Here is a 13,248-nt window from a genome sequence, read left to right on the forward strand (position 1 = left end):
TACCCTAAAAACATCGGGGAACACAATAGATCGGGAGTTCCGCCGCCGCAAGCCTCTGTAGCCACCAAAACCAATCGGGACCCTGTTCTGGCACCCTGCTAGAGGGGGGAATCCCTATCCAGTGGTCATCTTCATCATCCCGGCGCTCTCCATGACGAGGAGGGAGTAGTTCACCCTCGGGGCTGAGGGTATGTACCAGTAGCTATGTGTTTGATCTCTCTCTCTTGCGTTCTTGATTCGGCACGATCTTGATGTACCGCGAGCTTTGCTATTATAGTTGGATCTTATGATGTTTCTCCCCCTCTACCCTCTTGTAATGGATTGAGTTTTCCCTTTGAAGTTATCTTATCGGATTGAGTCTTTAAGGATTTGAGAACACTTGCTCTATGTCTTGCATGTGCTTATCTGTGGTGACAATGGGATATTCACGTGATCTACTTGATGTATGTTTTGGTGATCAACTTGCGGGTTCCGTAACATTGTGAACTTATGCATAGGGGTTGGCACACGTTTTCGTCTTGACTCTCCCGTAGATACTTTGGGGCACTCTTTGAAGTTCTTTGTGTTGGTTGAATAGATGAATCTGAGATTGTGTGATGCATATAGTATAATCATACCCACGGATACTTGAGGTGACATTGGAGTATCTAGGTGACATTTGGGTTTTGGCTGATTTGTGTCTTAAGGTGTTATTCTAGTACGAACTCTATGATAGATCAAACGGAAAGAATAGCTTCATGTTATTTTACTACGGACTCTTGAATAGATCGATCCGAAAGAATAACTTTGAGGTGGTTTCATACCCTACCATAATCTCTTTGTTTGTTCTCCGCTATTAGTGACTTTGGAGTGACTCTTTGTTGCATGTTGAGGGATAGTTATATGATCCAATTATGTTATTATTGTTGAGAGAACTTGCACTAGTGAAAGTATGAGCCCTAGGCCTTGTTTCCTAGCATTGCAATACTGTTTACGCTCACTTTTATCATTCGTTACCTTGCTGTTTTTATATTTTCAGATTACAAAAACCTATATCTACTATCTATATTGCACTTGTATCACCATCTCTTCGCCGAACTAGTGCACCTATACAATTTACCATTGTATTGGGTGTGTTGGGGACACAAGAGACTATTTGTTATTTGGTTGCAGGGTTGTTTGAGACAGACCATCTTCATCCTACGCCTCCCACGGATTGATAAACCTTAGGTCATCCACTTGAGGGAAATTTGCTACTGTCCTACAAACCTCTGCACTTGGAGGCCCAACAACGTCTACAAGAAGAAGGTTGTGGAGTAGACATCAAGCTCTTTTCTGGCACCATTGCCGGGGAGGTGAGTGCTTGAAGGTACATCTTTAGATCTTGCAATCGAATCTTTTAGTTTCTTGTTTTATCACTAGTTTAGTTTATAAAAGAAAACTACAAAAAATGGAATTGAGTTTGCCTCATACGCTTCATCTTTTTAATATCTTTCGTGAGTATGATGGAAAGGAAAATTGTGCTCAAGTGCTAGAAGAAGAAATCTATAGAATGTTTGGCACTAAATCTTTGTATGATGAGCAAGATTGCAATGTTGTTAGTATGAATTCTATGAATATCCATGATGCTAATGATATGCAAAGCCACAAGCTTGGGGAAGCTATGTTTGATGAAGATGATATTTTTTGTCCCCCAAGTTTTGATGAGCAAATTTATTATCATGAAAGCATGCCTCCTATTTATGATGATTATTGTGATGACACGTATCCTATAAAGAATAAATATGACCATGAAATTTGTCATCTTGATTTTAATTTTCAATTGGATTATGCCTCACATGATAGTTATTTTGTTGAGTTTGCTCCCACTATTCCGAATGAGAAGAATTTTGCTTATGTGGAGAGTAGTAAAATTTATATGCTTGTGCATCATGAAAAGAATGCTTTATGTGATAGTTAGACTGTTGAATTCATTCATGATGCTACTGAAAATTATTATGAGGGAGGAATATATGCTTGTAGGAATTGCAATATTATCAAGTTTCCTCTCGATGTGTTGAAAATCTTGAAGCTATGCTTGTTTTGCTTTCCTATGTTAGTTGATTATTGTTCCCATAAGTTGTTTGCTCACAAAATCCCTATGCATAGGAAGTGGGTTAGAATTAAATGTGCTAGTCATATTCTTCATGATGCTCTCTTTATGTTTTAATTCTTATCTTTTGGGTGAGCATCATTGAAATCATCATGCCTAGCTAGGGGCGTTAAACGTCAGCGCTTGTTGGGAGGCAACCCAATTTTATTTTTGTTCTTTTCCTTTTGCTCCTGTTTAGTAATAAATAATTCATCTTGCTTGTGTTAAGATGTGGTTTTATGTTTTAATTAGTGTTTGTGCCAAGTAAAACCTATATGATCTTCTTGGATGATAGTTATTTGATCTTGCTAAAAAAAATCAGAAACTTTCTGCTCACGAAAACAATTGTTAAAAATCACCAGAACGTGATAAAATACTGATTCCAATTGCAGTAGATCAATAATCAAATTATCTAGGTCGTCCTATTTTGGCAGATTTTTATGAGTTCTAGAAGTTTGTGTTTGATACAGATTACTACAGACTGTTCTGTTTTTGACAGATTCTGTTTTCTATGTGTTGTTTGCTTATTTTGATGAATCTATGGCTAGTATCGGAGGTTATGAACCATAGAGAAGTTGTAATACAGTAGGTTTAACACCAATATAAATAAATAATGAGTTCATTACAGTACCTTTAAGTGGTGGTTTGTTTTATTTCTCTAATGGAGCTCATGAGTTTTCTGTTGAGTTTTGTGTTGTGAAGTTTTCAAGTTTTGGGTAAAGATTCGATGGACTATGGAATAAGGAGTGGCAAGAGCCTAAGCTTGGGGATGCCCAAGGCACCCCAAGGCTATATTCAAGGACGACCAAGAGCCTAAGCTTGGGGATGCCCCGGAAGGCATCCCCTCTTTCGTCTTCGTTCATCGGTAACTTTACTTGGAGCTATATTTTTATTCACCACATGATATGCGTTTTGCTTGGAGCGTCATTTTATTTTGTTAGTATTTTCTTTCTGTTATGTATAATAATGTTTTGCCTCTTTTATTTCAATAAAAGTGTCAAGGATAGCATTTACCATGCTTATTTTGCAAGTATACATGTTGCTGTTTCAAAACAGAAAGTTTATCGCTGTTGCAAAAATTCCTTAGAAAAGCCAGAATATGATAAAATGTTGAAACCTTTTGCATAATAAGCTCTGATAAATTTACTACAGCAGGAATTTTCTTTCATAATTTTTGGAGCTAGGGAAGTATGGATTGCTGCATTCTTTACAGACTGTCCTGTTTAGGCAGATTGCTGTTATGTTTGCATTGTTTGCATATGTTTGTTTGTTTAATGATTCTATTTGAGGATAGGACTATTAAATATGCAGAGGCATTTAGTATGCAATGTTAAAAAATAATTTTAGTGATTTGCTACAGTAGAGTATGATAAGGTTTTTGCATTGGTTTATACTAACTTATCTCACGAGTCCTTGTTGAGTTTTGTGTGGATGAAGCTCTTGAGATTTTGGGAGACCGTGATATGAGAGGAATTAAGGAGACACAAAATCTCAAGCTTGGGGATGCCCAAGGCATCCCAAGATAATATTTCAAGAAGTCTCAAGCATCTAAGCTTGGGGATGCCCCGGTTGGCATCCCACCTTTCTTCTTCAACAACTATCGGTTAGTTTCGGTTGATCCTAAGTCTTTGCTTCTTTACATGATGAGTGCTATCCTTGAAATGTCGTTTTATTTTGTTTTGCTTTCTGTTTGAATAATATCCCAAGATCATAAATTCTTAAATGAGAGAGAGTCTTCACATAGCTACATAATTATTTAACTACTCATTGATCTTCACTTATATCTTTTTGGAGTAGTTTGTCATTTACACGTGTGCTTCACTTATATCCTATGAGTAAATGGTTGAATGATTTGAATATCAAAAATCTGAAATTATATATGTTTCATACGCTTATCCCATGGGGAGTAATGACTTCACATATAAGAAGTAGAGGTGGTAAATTTATTGAAGGTTAGCAAACATTGTATTGGTCACTTGAACAATTCATGAAAGAATATTGAAGGAAGAGAGATTTCACATATAAATATACTATCTTGGACATCTTTTGTAATTGTGAGCACTCATTAAAATATGACATGCTAAAAGGTTGATGTTTGACAAGGAAGACAACGTAATGGGTTATGTTTTCTTATATCCGAAATAAAGTATATTGTCATGGATCGCCCAACACGTTGAGCTTGCCTTTCCCCCTCATGCTAGCCAAATTCTTTGCACCAAGTAGAGATACTACTTGTGCTTCCAAACATCCTTTAAACCAGTATTGCCATGAGAGTCCACCATACCTACCTATGGATTGAGTAAGATCCTTCAAGTAAGTTGTCATCGTTGCATGCAATAAAAAATACTCTCTAAATATGTATGATCTTTTAGTGTGGAGAAAATAATCTTTATACGATCTTGTGATATGGAAGCAATAAAAGCGACGGACTGCATAATAAAGGTCCCTATCACAAGTGGCAATATAAAGTGACGTTCCCTCGCATTATGATTTTGTGCATCCAACTATAAAAGCGCATGGCAACCTCTGCTTCCCTCTGCGAAGGGCCTATCTTTTATTTTTGTCTTTTACCTTATGCAAGAGTCATGGTGATCTTCACCTTTCCTTTTTACATATTATCCTTTGGCAAGCACATTGTGTTGGAAAGATTCTGATATATATATATATATATATATATCCAATTGGATGTAAGGTATCATGAGCTAGTATTGTCGACATTACCCTTGAGGTAAAAGGTTGGGAGGCGAATCTAAGCCCCTATCTTTCTCTGTGTCTGATTAAAACTTTGAACCTATAAATATCGCGTGAGTGTTAGCAATTGTGAAAGACTAAATGATAGTTGAGTATGTGGAGTTTGCTAAATCAAAGCTCTGACATAGACTCTTCCTGAAAATAAGATGAATTGTAATTGTTTGATGACTAATAACACGGTTTGTTAGTTTTCAATAAAGTTTATGATCTATCCTCTAACATGTGAATAGCTTGTTACTTGATCATGAGAAGCTTTATGAGATGAGCTACTATTATGATATATAATGATGCTAGAAAAGGTGATTGAAATTATCATTGATCAAACTTGTGCACCTGCTAGCATTCACACTTCATAAATTATTTCTTTTATCATTTACCTACTCGAGGACGAGCAGGAATTAAGCTTGGGGATGCTGATACGTCTCCAACGTATCTATACTTTATGAAGTATTCATGCTATTATATTATCCATTTTGGATGTTTATGGGCTTTACTAAACACTTTTATATTATTTTTGGGACTAACCTATTAACCGGAGGCCCAACCCAAATTGTTGTTTTCTTGCCTATTTTAGTGTTTCGAAGAAAAGGAATATCAAACGGAGTCCAAACGGAGAAACCTTCGGGAGAGTTATTTTTGGAACGGAAGCAATCCAGGAGACTTGGAGTATACGTCAGGGAAGCAACGAGGAAGCCACGAGGCAGGGAGGCGCGCCCTACCCCCTGGGCGCGCCCCCACCCTCGTGGGCCCCTCGTGGCTCCCCTGACCGACTTCTTTCACCTATATATATCCATATACCCTAAAAACATCAGGGAACACAATAGATCGGGAGTTCCGCCGCCGCAAGCCTCTGTAGCCACCAAAAACCAATCGGGACCCTGTTCCGGCACCTTGCCAGAGGGGGGAATCCCTATCCGGTGGCCATCTTCATCATCCCGGCACTCTCCATGGCGAGGAGGGAGTATTTCACCCTCGGGGCTGAGGGTATGTAACAGTAGCTATGTATCTGATCTCTCTCTCTCTCGCGCGTTCTTGATTCGGCACGATCCTGATGTACCGTGATTGCTATTATAGTTGGATCTTATGATGTTTCTCCCCCTCTACCCTCTTGTAATGGATTGAGTTTTCCCTTTAAAGTTATCTTATCGGATTGAGTCTTTAAGGATTTGAGAACACTTGATGTATGTCTTGCATGTGCTTATCTGTGGTGACAATGGGATATTCACGTGATCTACTTGATGTATGTTTTGGTGATCAACTTGCGGGTTCCGTATCATTGTGAACTTATGCATAGGGGTTGGCACACCTTTTCGTCTTGACTCTCCGGTGTAAACTTTGGGGCACTCTTTGAAGTTCTTTGTGTTGGTTGAATAGATGAATATGAGATTGTGTGATGCATATCGTATAATCATACCCACGGATACTTGAGGTGGCATTGGAGTATCTAGGTGACATTAGGGTTTTGGTTGATTTGTGTCTTAAGGTGTTGTACGAACTCTATGATAGATCGAACGGAAAGAATAGCTTCATGTTATTTTACTACGGACTCTTGAATAGATCGATCAGAAAGAATAACTTTGAGGTGGTTTCGTACCCTACCATAATATCTTTGTTTGTTCTCCGCTATTAGTGACTTTGGAGTGACTCTTTGTTGCATGTTGAGGGATAGTTATATGATCCAATTATGTTATTATTGTTGAGAGAACTTGCACTAGTGAAAGTATGAACCCTAGGCCTTGTTTCCTAGCATTGCAATACTGTTTACGCTCACTTTTATCATTAGTTACCTTGCCGTTTTTATATTTTCATATTACAAAAACCTATATCTACTATCTATATTGCACTTGTATCACCATCTCTTCGCCGAACTAGTGCACCTATACAATTTACCATTGTATTGGGTGTGTTGGGGACACAAGAGACTCTTTATTATTTGGTTGCAGGGTTGTTTGAGAGAGACCATCTTCATCCTACGCCTCCCACAGATTGATAAACCTTAGGTCATCCACTTGAGGGAAATTTGCTACTGTCCTACAAACCTCTGCACTTGGAGGCCCAACAACGTCTACAAGAAGAAGGTTGTGTAGTAGACATCAACGGCCACGAGACCCCGGCAAGACCCTTGCCGGGGGCATCTGTGGGGCCACAACGAGGCCCGCACTTACCAAGGTTTTGCTGCCCCGCGGCCGCCCCGACGCGGCTACCAGCCCGCCAACTAGGCAGGCACCTGCGTGGCAGCATGTAGCTTCTAGGCCGACGAGTCAAGCACCTGCGTGGTGAGATGCAGTTTTTCGTGAAGACCCTGTCACCGCACCAGCATAGCAGCCAGCTGATGTCTACTAACAACCTTCTTCTTGTAAACGTTGTTGGGCCTCCAAGTGTACAAGTTTGCAGGAAAGTAGCAAATATACCTCAAGTGGATGACCTAAGGTTTATCAATCCGTGGGAGGCGTAGGATGAAGATGGTCTCTCTCAAACAACCCTGCAACCAAATAACAAAGAGTCTCTTGTGTCCCCAACACACCCAATACAATGGTAAATTGTATAGGTGCACTATTTCGGCGAAGAGATGGTGATACAAGTGCAATATGGATGGTAGATATAGGTTTTTGTAATCTGAAAATATAAAAACAACAAGGTAACTAATGATAAAAGTGAGCACAAACCGTATTGCAATGCTTCAAAACAAGGCCTAGGGTTCATACTTTCACTAGTGCAAGTTCTCTCAACAATAATAACATAATTAGATCATATAACAATCCCTCAACATGCAACAAAGAGTCACTCCAAAATCACTAATAGCGGAGAACAAACGAAGAGATTATTGTAGGGTACGAAACCACCTCAAAGTTATTATTTCCGATCAATCCATTGGGCTATTCCTATAAGTGTCACAAACAGCCCTAGAGTTTGTAGTAAAGTAACACCTTAAGACACATATCAACCAAAACCCTAATGTCACCTAGATACTCCAATGTCACCTCAAGTATCCGTGGGTATGATTATACGATAAGCATCACACAATCCCATATTAATCTATTCAACCAACACAAAGAACTTCAAAGAGTGCCCCAAAGTTTCTACCAGAGAGTCAAGACGAAAACGTGTGCCAACCCCTATGCATAGATTCCCAAGGTCACGGAACCCGCAAGTTGATCACCAAAACATACATCAAGTGAATCAATAGAATACCCCATTGTCACCATGGGTATCCCACGCAAGACATGCATCAAGTGTTCTCAAATCCTTAAAGACTCAATCCGATAAGATAACTTCAAAGGGAAAACTCAATCCATTACAAGAGAGTAGAGGGGGAGAAACATCATAAGATCCAACTATAATAGCAAAGCTCGTGATACATCAAGATCGTGCCATATCAAGAACACGAGAGAGAGAGAGAGAGAGATCAAACACATAGCTACTGGTACATACCCTCAGCCCTGAGGATGAACTACTCCCTCCTCGTCATGGAGAGCGCCGGGATGATGAAGATGGCCACCGATGATGACTCCCCCTCCGGTAGGGTGCCAGAATAGGGTCCCGATTGGTTTCTGGTGGCTACAGAGGCTTGCGGCGGCGGAACTCCCGATCTAGGTTTCTTTCTGGGGGTTTCTGTATTTATAGGAATTTTTGGCGTCGGTCTCACGTCAGGGGGGTCTCCGAGTCATCCACGAGATAGGGGGCGCGCCCAGGGGGGTAGGGCGTGCCCTCCACCGTCGTGGATGGCTCGGGATTCTTCTGGCCCAACTCTTTTACTCTGGGGGCTTCTTTTGGTCCATAACAAATCATCAAAAATTGGCACGTCAATTGGACTCTGTTTGGTATTCCTTTTCTGTAAAACTCAAAAACAAGGAAAAAACAGAAACTGGCACTGGGCTCTAGGTGAATAGGTTAGTCCCAAAAATCATATAAAACAGCATATAAATGCATATAAAACATCCAAGATGGATAATATAATAGCATGGAACAATAAAAAATTATAGATACATTGGAGACGTATCAAGCATCCCCAAGCTTAATTCCTGCTCGTCCTCGAGTAGGTAAATGATAAAAACATAATTTTTTATGTGGAATGCTACCTAACATATTTATCAATGTAATCTTCTGTATTGTGGCAAGAATATTAAGATCCATAAGATTCAAAACAAAAGTTTAATATTGACATGAAAAGAATAATACTTCAAGCATACTAACAAAGCAATCATGTCTTCTCAAAATAACATGGCCAAAGCAAGCTATCCCTACAAAATCATATAGTCTGGCTATGCTCTATCTTCATCACACAAAATATTTAAATCATGCACAACCCCGATGGCAAGCCAAGCAATTGTTTCATACTTTTGATGCTCTCAAACTTTTTCAATCTTCACGCAATACATGAGTGTGAGCCATGGACATAGCACTATAGGTGGAATAGAATGGTGGTTGTGGAGAAGACAAAAAGAGGAAGAAGATAGTCTCACATCAACTAGGCGTATCAACGGGCTATGAAGTTGCCCATCAATAGATATCAATGTGAGTGAGTAGGGATTGCCATGCAACGGATACACTAGATCTATAAGTGTATGAAAGCTCAAAAAGAAACTAAGTGGGTGTGCATCCAAATCGCTTGATCATGAAGACCTAGGGCATTTTGAGGAAGCCCATCATTGGAATATACAAGCACAGTTCTATAATGAAAAATTCCCACTAGTATACGAAAGTGACAACATAGGAGACTCTCTATCATGAATATTATGGTGCTACTTTGAAGCACAAGTGTGGTAAAAGGATAGTAGCATTGCCCCTTCTCTCTTTTTCTCTCATTTTTTTATTTGGGCCTTTCCCCTTTTTTATGGACTCTTTCTTTTATTTTTCGTTCGGAGTCTCATCCCGACTTGTGGGGGAATCATAGTCTCCATCATTCTTTCCTCACTGGGACAATGCTCTAATAATGAAGATCATCACACTTTATTTACTTACAACTCAAGAATTACAACTCGATACTTAGAACAAAATATGACTCTATATGAATGCCTCTGGCGGTGTACCGGGATGTGCAATGAATCAAGAGTAACATGTATGAAAAATTATGAACGGTGGCTTTGCCACAAATACGATGTCAACTACATGATCATGCAAAGCAATATGACAATGATGAAGCGTGTCATAATAAACGGAACGGTGGAAAGTTGCATGGCAATATATCTCGGAATGGCTATGGAAATGCCATAATAGGTAGTTATGGTGGCTGTTTTGAGGAAGGTAATGGTGGGTGTATGGTACCGTCGAAAGTTGCGCGGTACAAGAGAGGCTAGCAATGGTGGAAGGGTGAGAGTGCGTATAATCCATGGACTCAACATTAGTCATAAAGAACTCACATACTTATTGCAAAAATCTATTAGTTTTCGAAACGAAGTACTACGCGCATGCTCCTAGGGGGATAGATTGGTAGGAAAAGACCATCGCTCGTCCCCGACCACCACTCATAAGGAAGACAATCAAAAAATAAATCATGCTCCGACTTCATCACATAACGGTTCACCATACGTGCATGCTACGGGAATCACAAACTTTAACACAAGTATCTCTAAAATTCACAACTACTCAACTAGCATGACTCTAATATCACCATCTTCATATCTCAAAACAATCATAAGGAATCAAACTTCTCATAGTATTCAATGCACTTTATATGAAAGTTTTTATTATATCTCTCTTGGATACCCATCATATTAGGACTAGTTTTATAACCCAAGCAAATTACCATGCTGTTTAAGACTCTCAAAATAATATAATTGAAGCATGATAGTTCATCTATTTCTTCGAAATAAAACCACCGCCGTGCTCTAAGAGGATATAAGTGAAGCACTAGAGCAAATGACTAACTACTCCGAAAGATATAAGTGAAGATCAATGAGTAGTCGAATAATTATGCAACTATGTGAAGACTCTCTAACATTTAAGAATTTCAGATCTTGAGATATTATTCAAACAGCAAGCAAAACAAAATAAAACAAAATGATGCTCCAAGCAAAACACATATCATGTGGTGAATAAAAATATAGCTCCAAGTAAAGTTACCGATGAACGAAGACGAAAGAGGGGATGCCATCCGGGGCATCCCCAAGCTTAGGCTCTTGGTTGTCCTTGAATATTACCTTGGGGTGCCTTGGGCATCCCCAAGCTTAGGCTCTTGCCACTCCTTACTCCATAATCCATCGAATCTTTACCCAAAACTTGAAAACTTCACAACAGAAAACTCGTAAGCTCCGTTAGTATAAGAAAATAAATCACCACTTAGGTACTTTTGTGAACTCATTCCTTTTTATATTGGTGTAATATCTACTGTATTCCAACTTCTCTATGGTTCATACCCTCCGATACTACTCATAGATTCATCAAAATAAGCAAACAACACATATAAAACAGAATCTGTAAAAAACAGAACAGTCTATAGTAATCTGTAACTCTGGAATACTTATGTAACTCCAAAAATTCTGAAATAAATTGGTGGACCTGAGGAATTTGTCTATTAATCTTCTGCAAAAATAATCAACTTAAAAGCGCTCTTCTTTAGAAAATTACAGCTAATCTCGTGAGCGCAAAGTTTATGTTTTTTACAGCAAGATCACATTAACTTTCACCCAAGTCTTCCCAAAGGTTCTACTTGGCACTTTATTGAAACAAAAGCTATAAAACATGATTACTACAGTAGCTTAATCATGTGAACATACAGAAATAGTAGGGGTAAATATTGGGTTGTCTCCCAACAAGCGCTTTTCTTTAATGCCTTTTAGCTAGGCATGATGATTTCAATGATGCTCGCATAAAAGATAAGAACTGAAACATAAAGAGAGAATCATGAAGCATATTACTAACACATTTAAGTCTAACCCACTTCCTATGCATAGGGATTTTGTGAGCAAACAACTTATGGGAACAATAATCAACTAGCATAGGAAGGCAAAACAAGCATAACTTTAAAACTTTAAGCACAAGAGAGGAAACTTGATATTATTGCAATTCCTACTAGCATATATTCCTAGCATATATTCCTCCCTCATAATAATTTTCAGTAGCATCATGAATGAATTCAACAATATAACTATCACATAAAGCATTCTTTTCATGAGTCACAAGCATAGAATTTTTATTACTCTCCACATAAGTAGATTTCTTCTCATGAATAGAAGTGGGAGCAAACTCAAGAAAATAACTATCATGTGAGGCATAATCCAATTGAAAATTAAAATCAAGATGACAAGTTTCATGGTTACCATTATTCTTAATAGAATACAAGTCATCACAATAATCATCATAGATAGCAACTTTGTTCTCATAATCAATTGGAACCTCTTCCAAAATAGTGGATTCATCACTAAATAAAGTCATGACCTCTCCAAATCCACTTTCATAATTATCATAATAATATTCAACATCCTCCAAAATAGTGGGATCATTACTCCCAAAAGTTGAAACTCTTTCAAACCCACTTTCATCAATATAATCATCATAAATAGGAGGCATGCTTTCATCATAATAAATTTGCTCATCAAAACTTGGGGGGACTAACAATATCATCTTCATAAAACATAGCATCCCCAAGCTTGTGGCTTTGCATATCATTAGCATCATGGGTATTCAAACAATTCACACTAACAACACTGCAATCATGCTCATCATTCAAATATTTTATGCGAAACAATTTATTGCATTCTTCTTCTAACACTTTGGCACAATTATCCGAATCCTTATTTTCACGGAAGACATTAAAAAGATGAAGCATATGAGGCAACCTCAATTCCAATTTTTTGTTGTAGTTTTATTTTATAGACTAAACTAGTGATAAAACAAGAAACAAAAAGATTCGATTGCAAGATCTAAAGATATACCTTCAAGCACTAACCTCCGCGGCAACGGCGCCAGAAAAGAGCTTGATGTCTACTACACAACCTTCTTCTTGTAGACGTTGTTGGGCCTCCAAGTGCAGAGGTTTGTAGGACAGTAGAAAATTTCCCTCAAGTGGATGACCTAAGGTTTATCTATCCATGGGAGGCGTAGGATGAAGATGGTCTATCTCAAACAATCCTGTAACCAAATAACAAAGAGTCTCTTGTGTCCCCAACACACCCAATACAATGGTAAATTGTATAGGTGCACTAGTTCGACAAAGAGATGGTGATACAAGTGCAATATGGATGGTAGATTAAGGTTTTTGTAATCTGAAATATAAAAACAGCAAGGTAACTAATGATAAAAGTGAGCACAAACGGTATTGCAATGCTTCGAAACAAGGCCTAGGGTTCATACTTTCACCAGTGCAAGTTCTCTCAACAATAATAACATAATTAGATCATATAACAATCTCTCAACATGCAACAAAGAGCCACTCCAAAGTCACTAAT

The sequence above is a fragment of the Aegilops tauschii genome, chromosome 2, assembly GCF_002575655.3.
Source record: "Aegilops tauschii subsp. strangulata cultivar AL8/78 chromosome 2, Aet v6.0, whole genome shotgun sequence".
Taxonomy (NCBI): Eukaryota; Viridiplantae; Streptophyta; class Magnoliopsida; order Poales; family Poaceae; genus Aegilops; species Aegilops tauschii.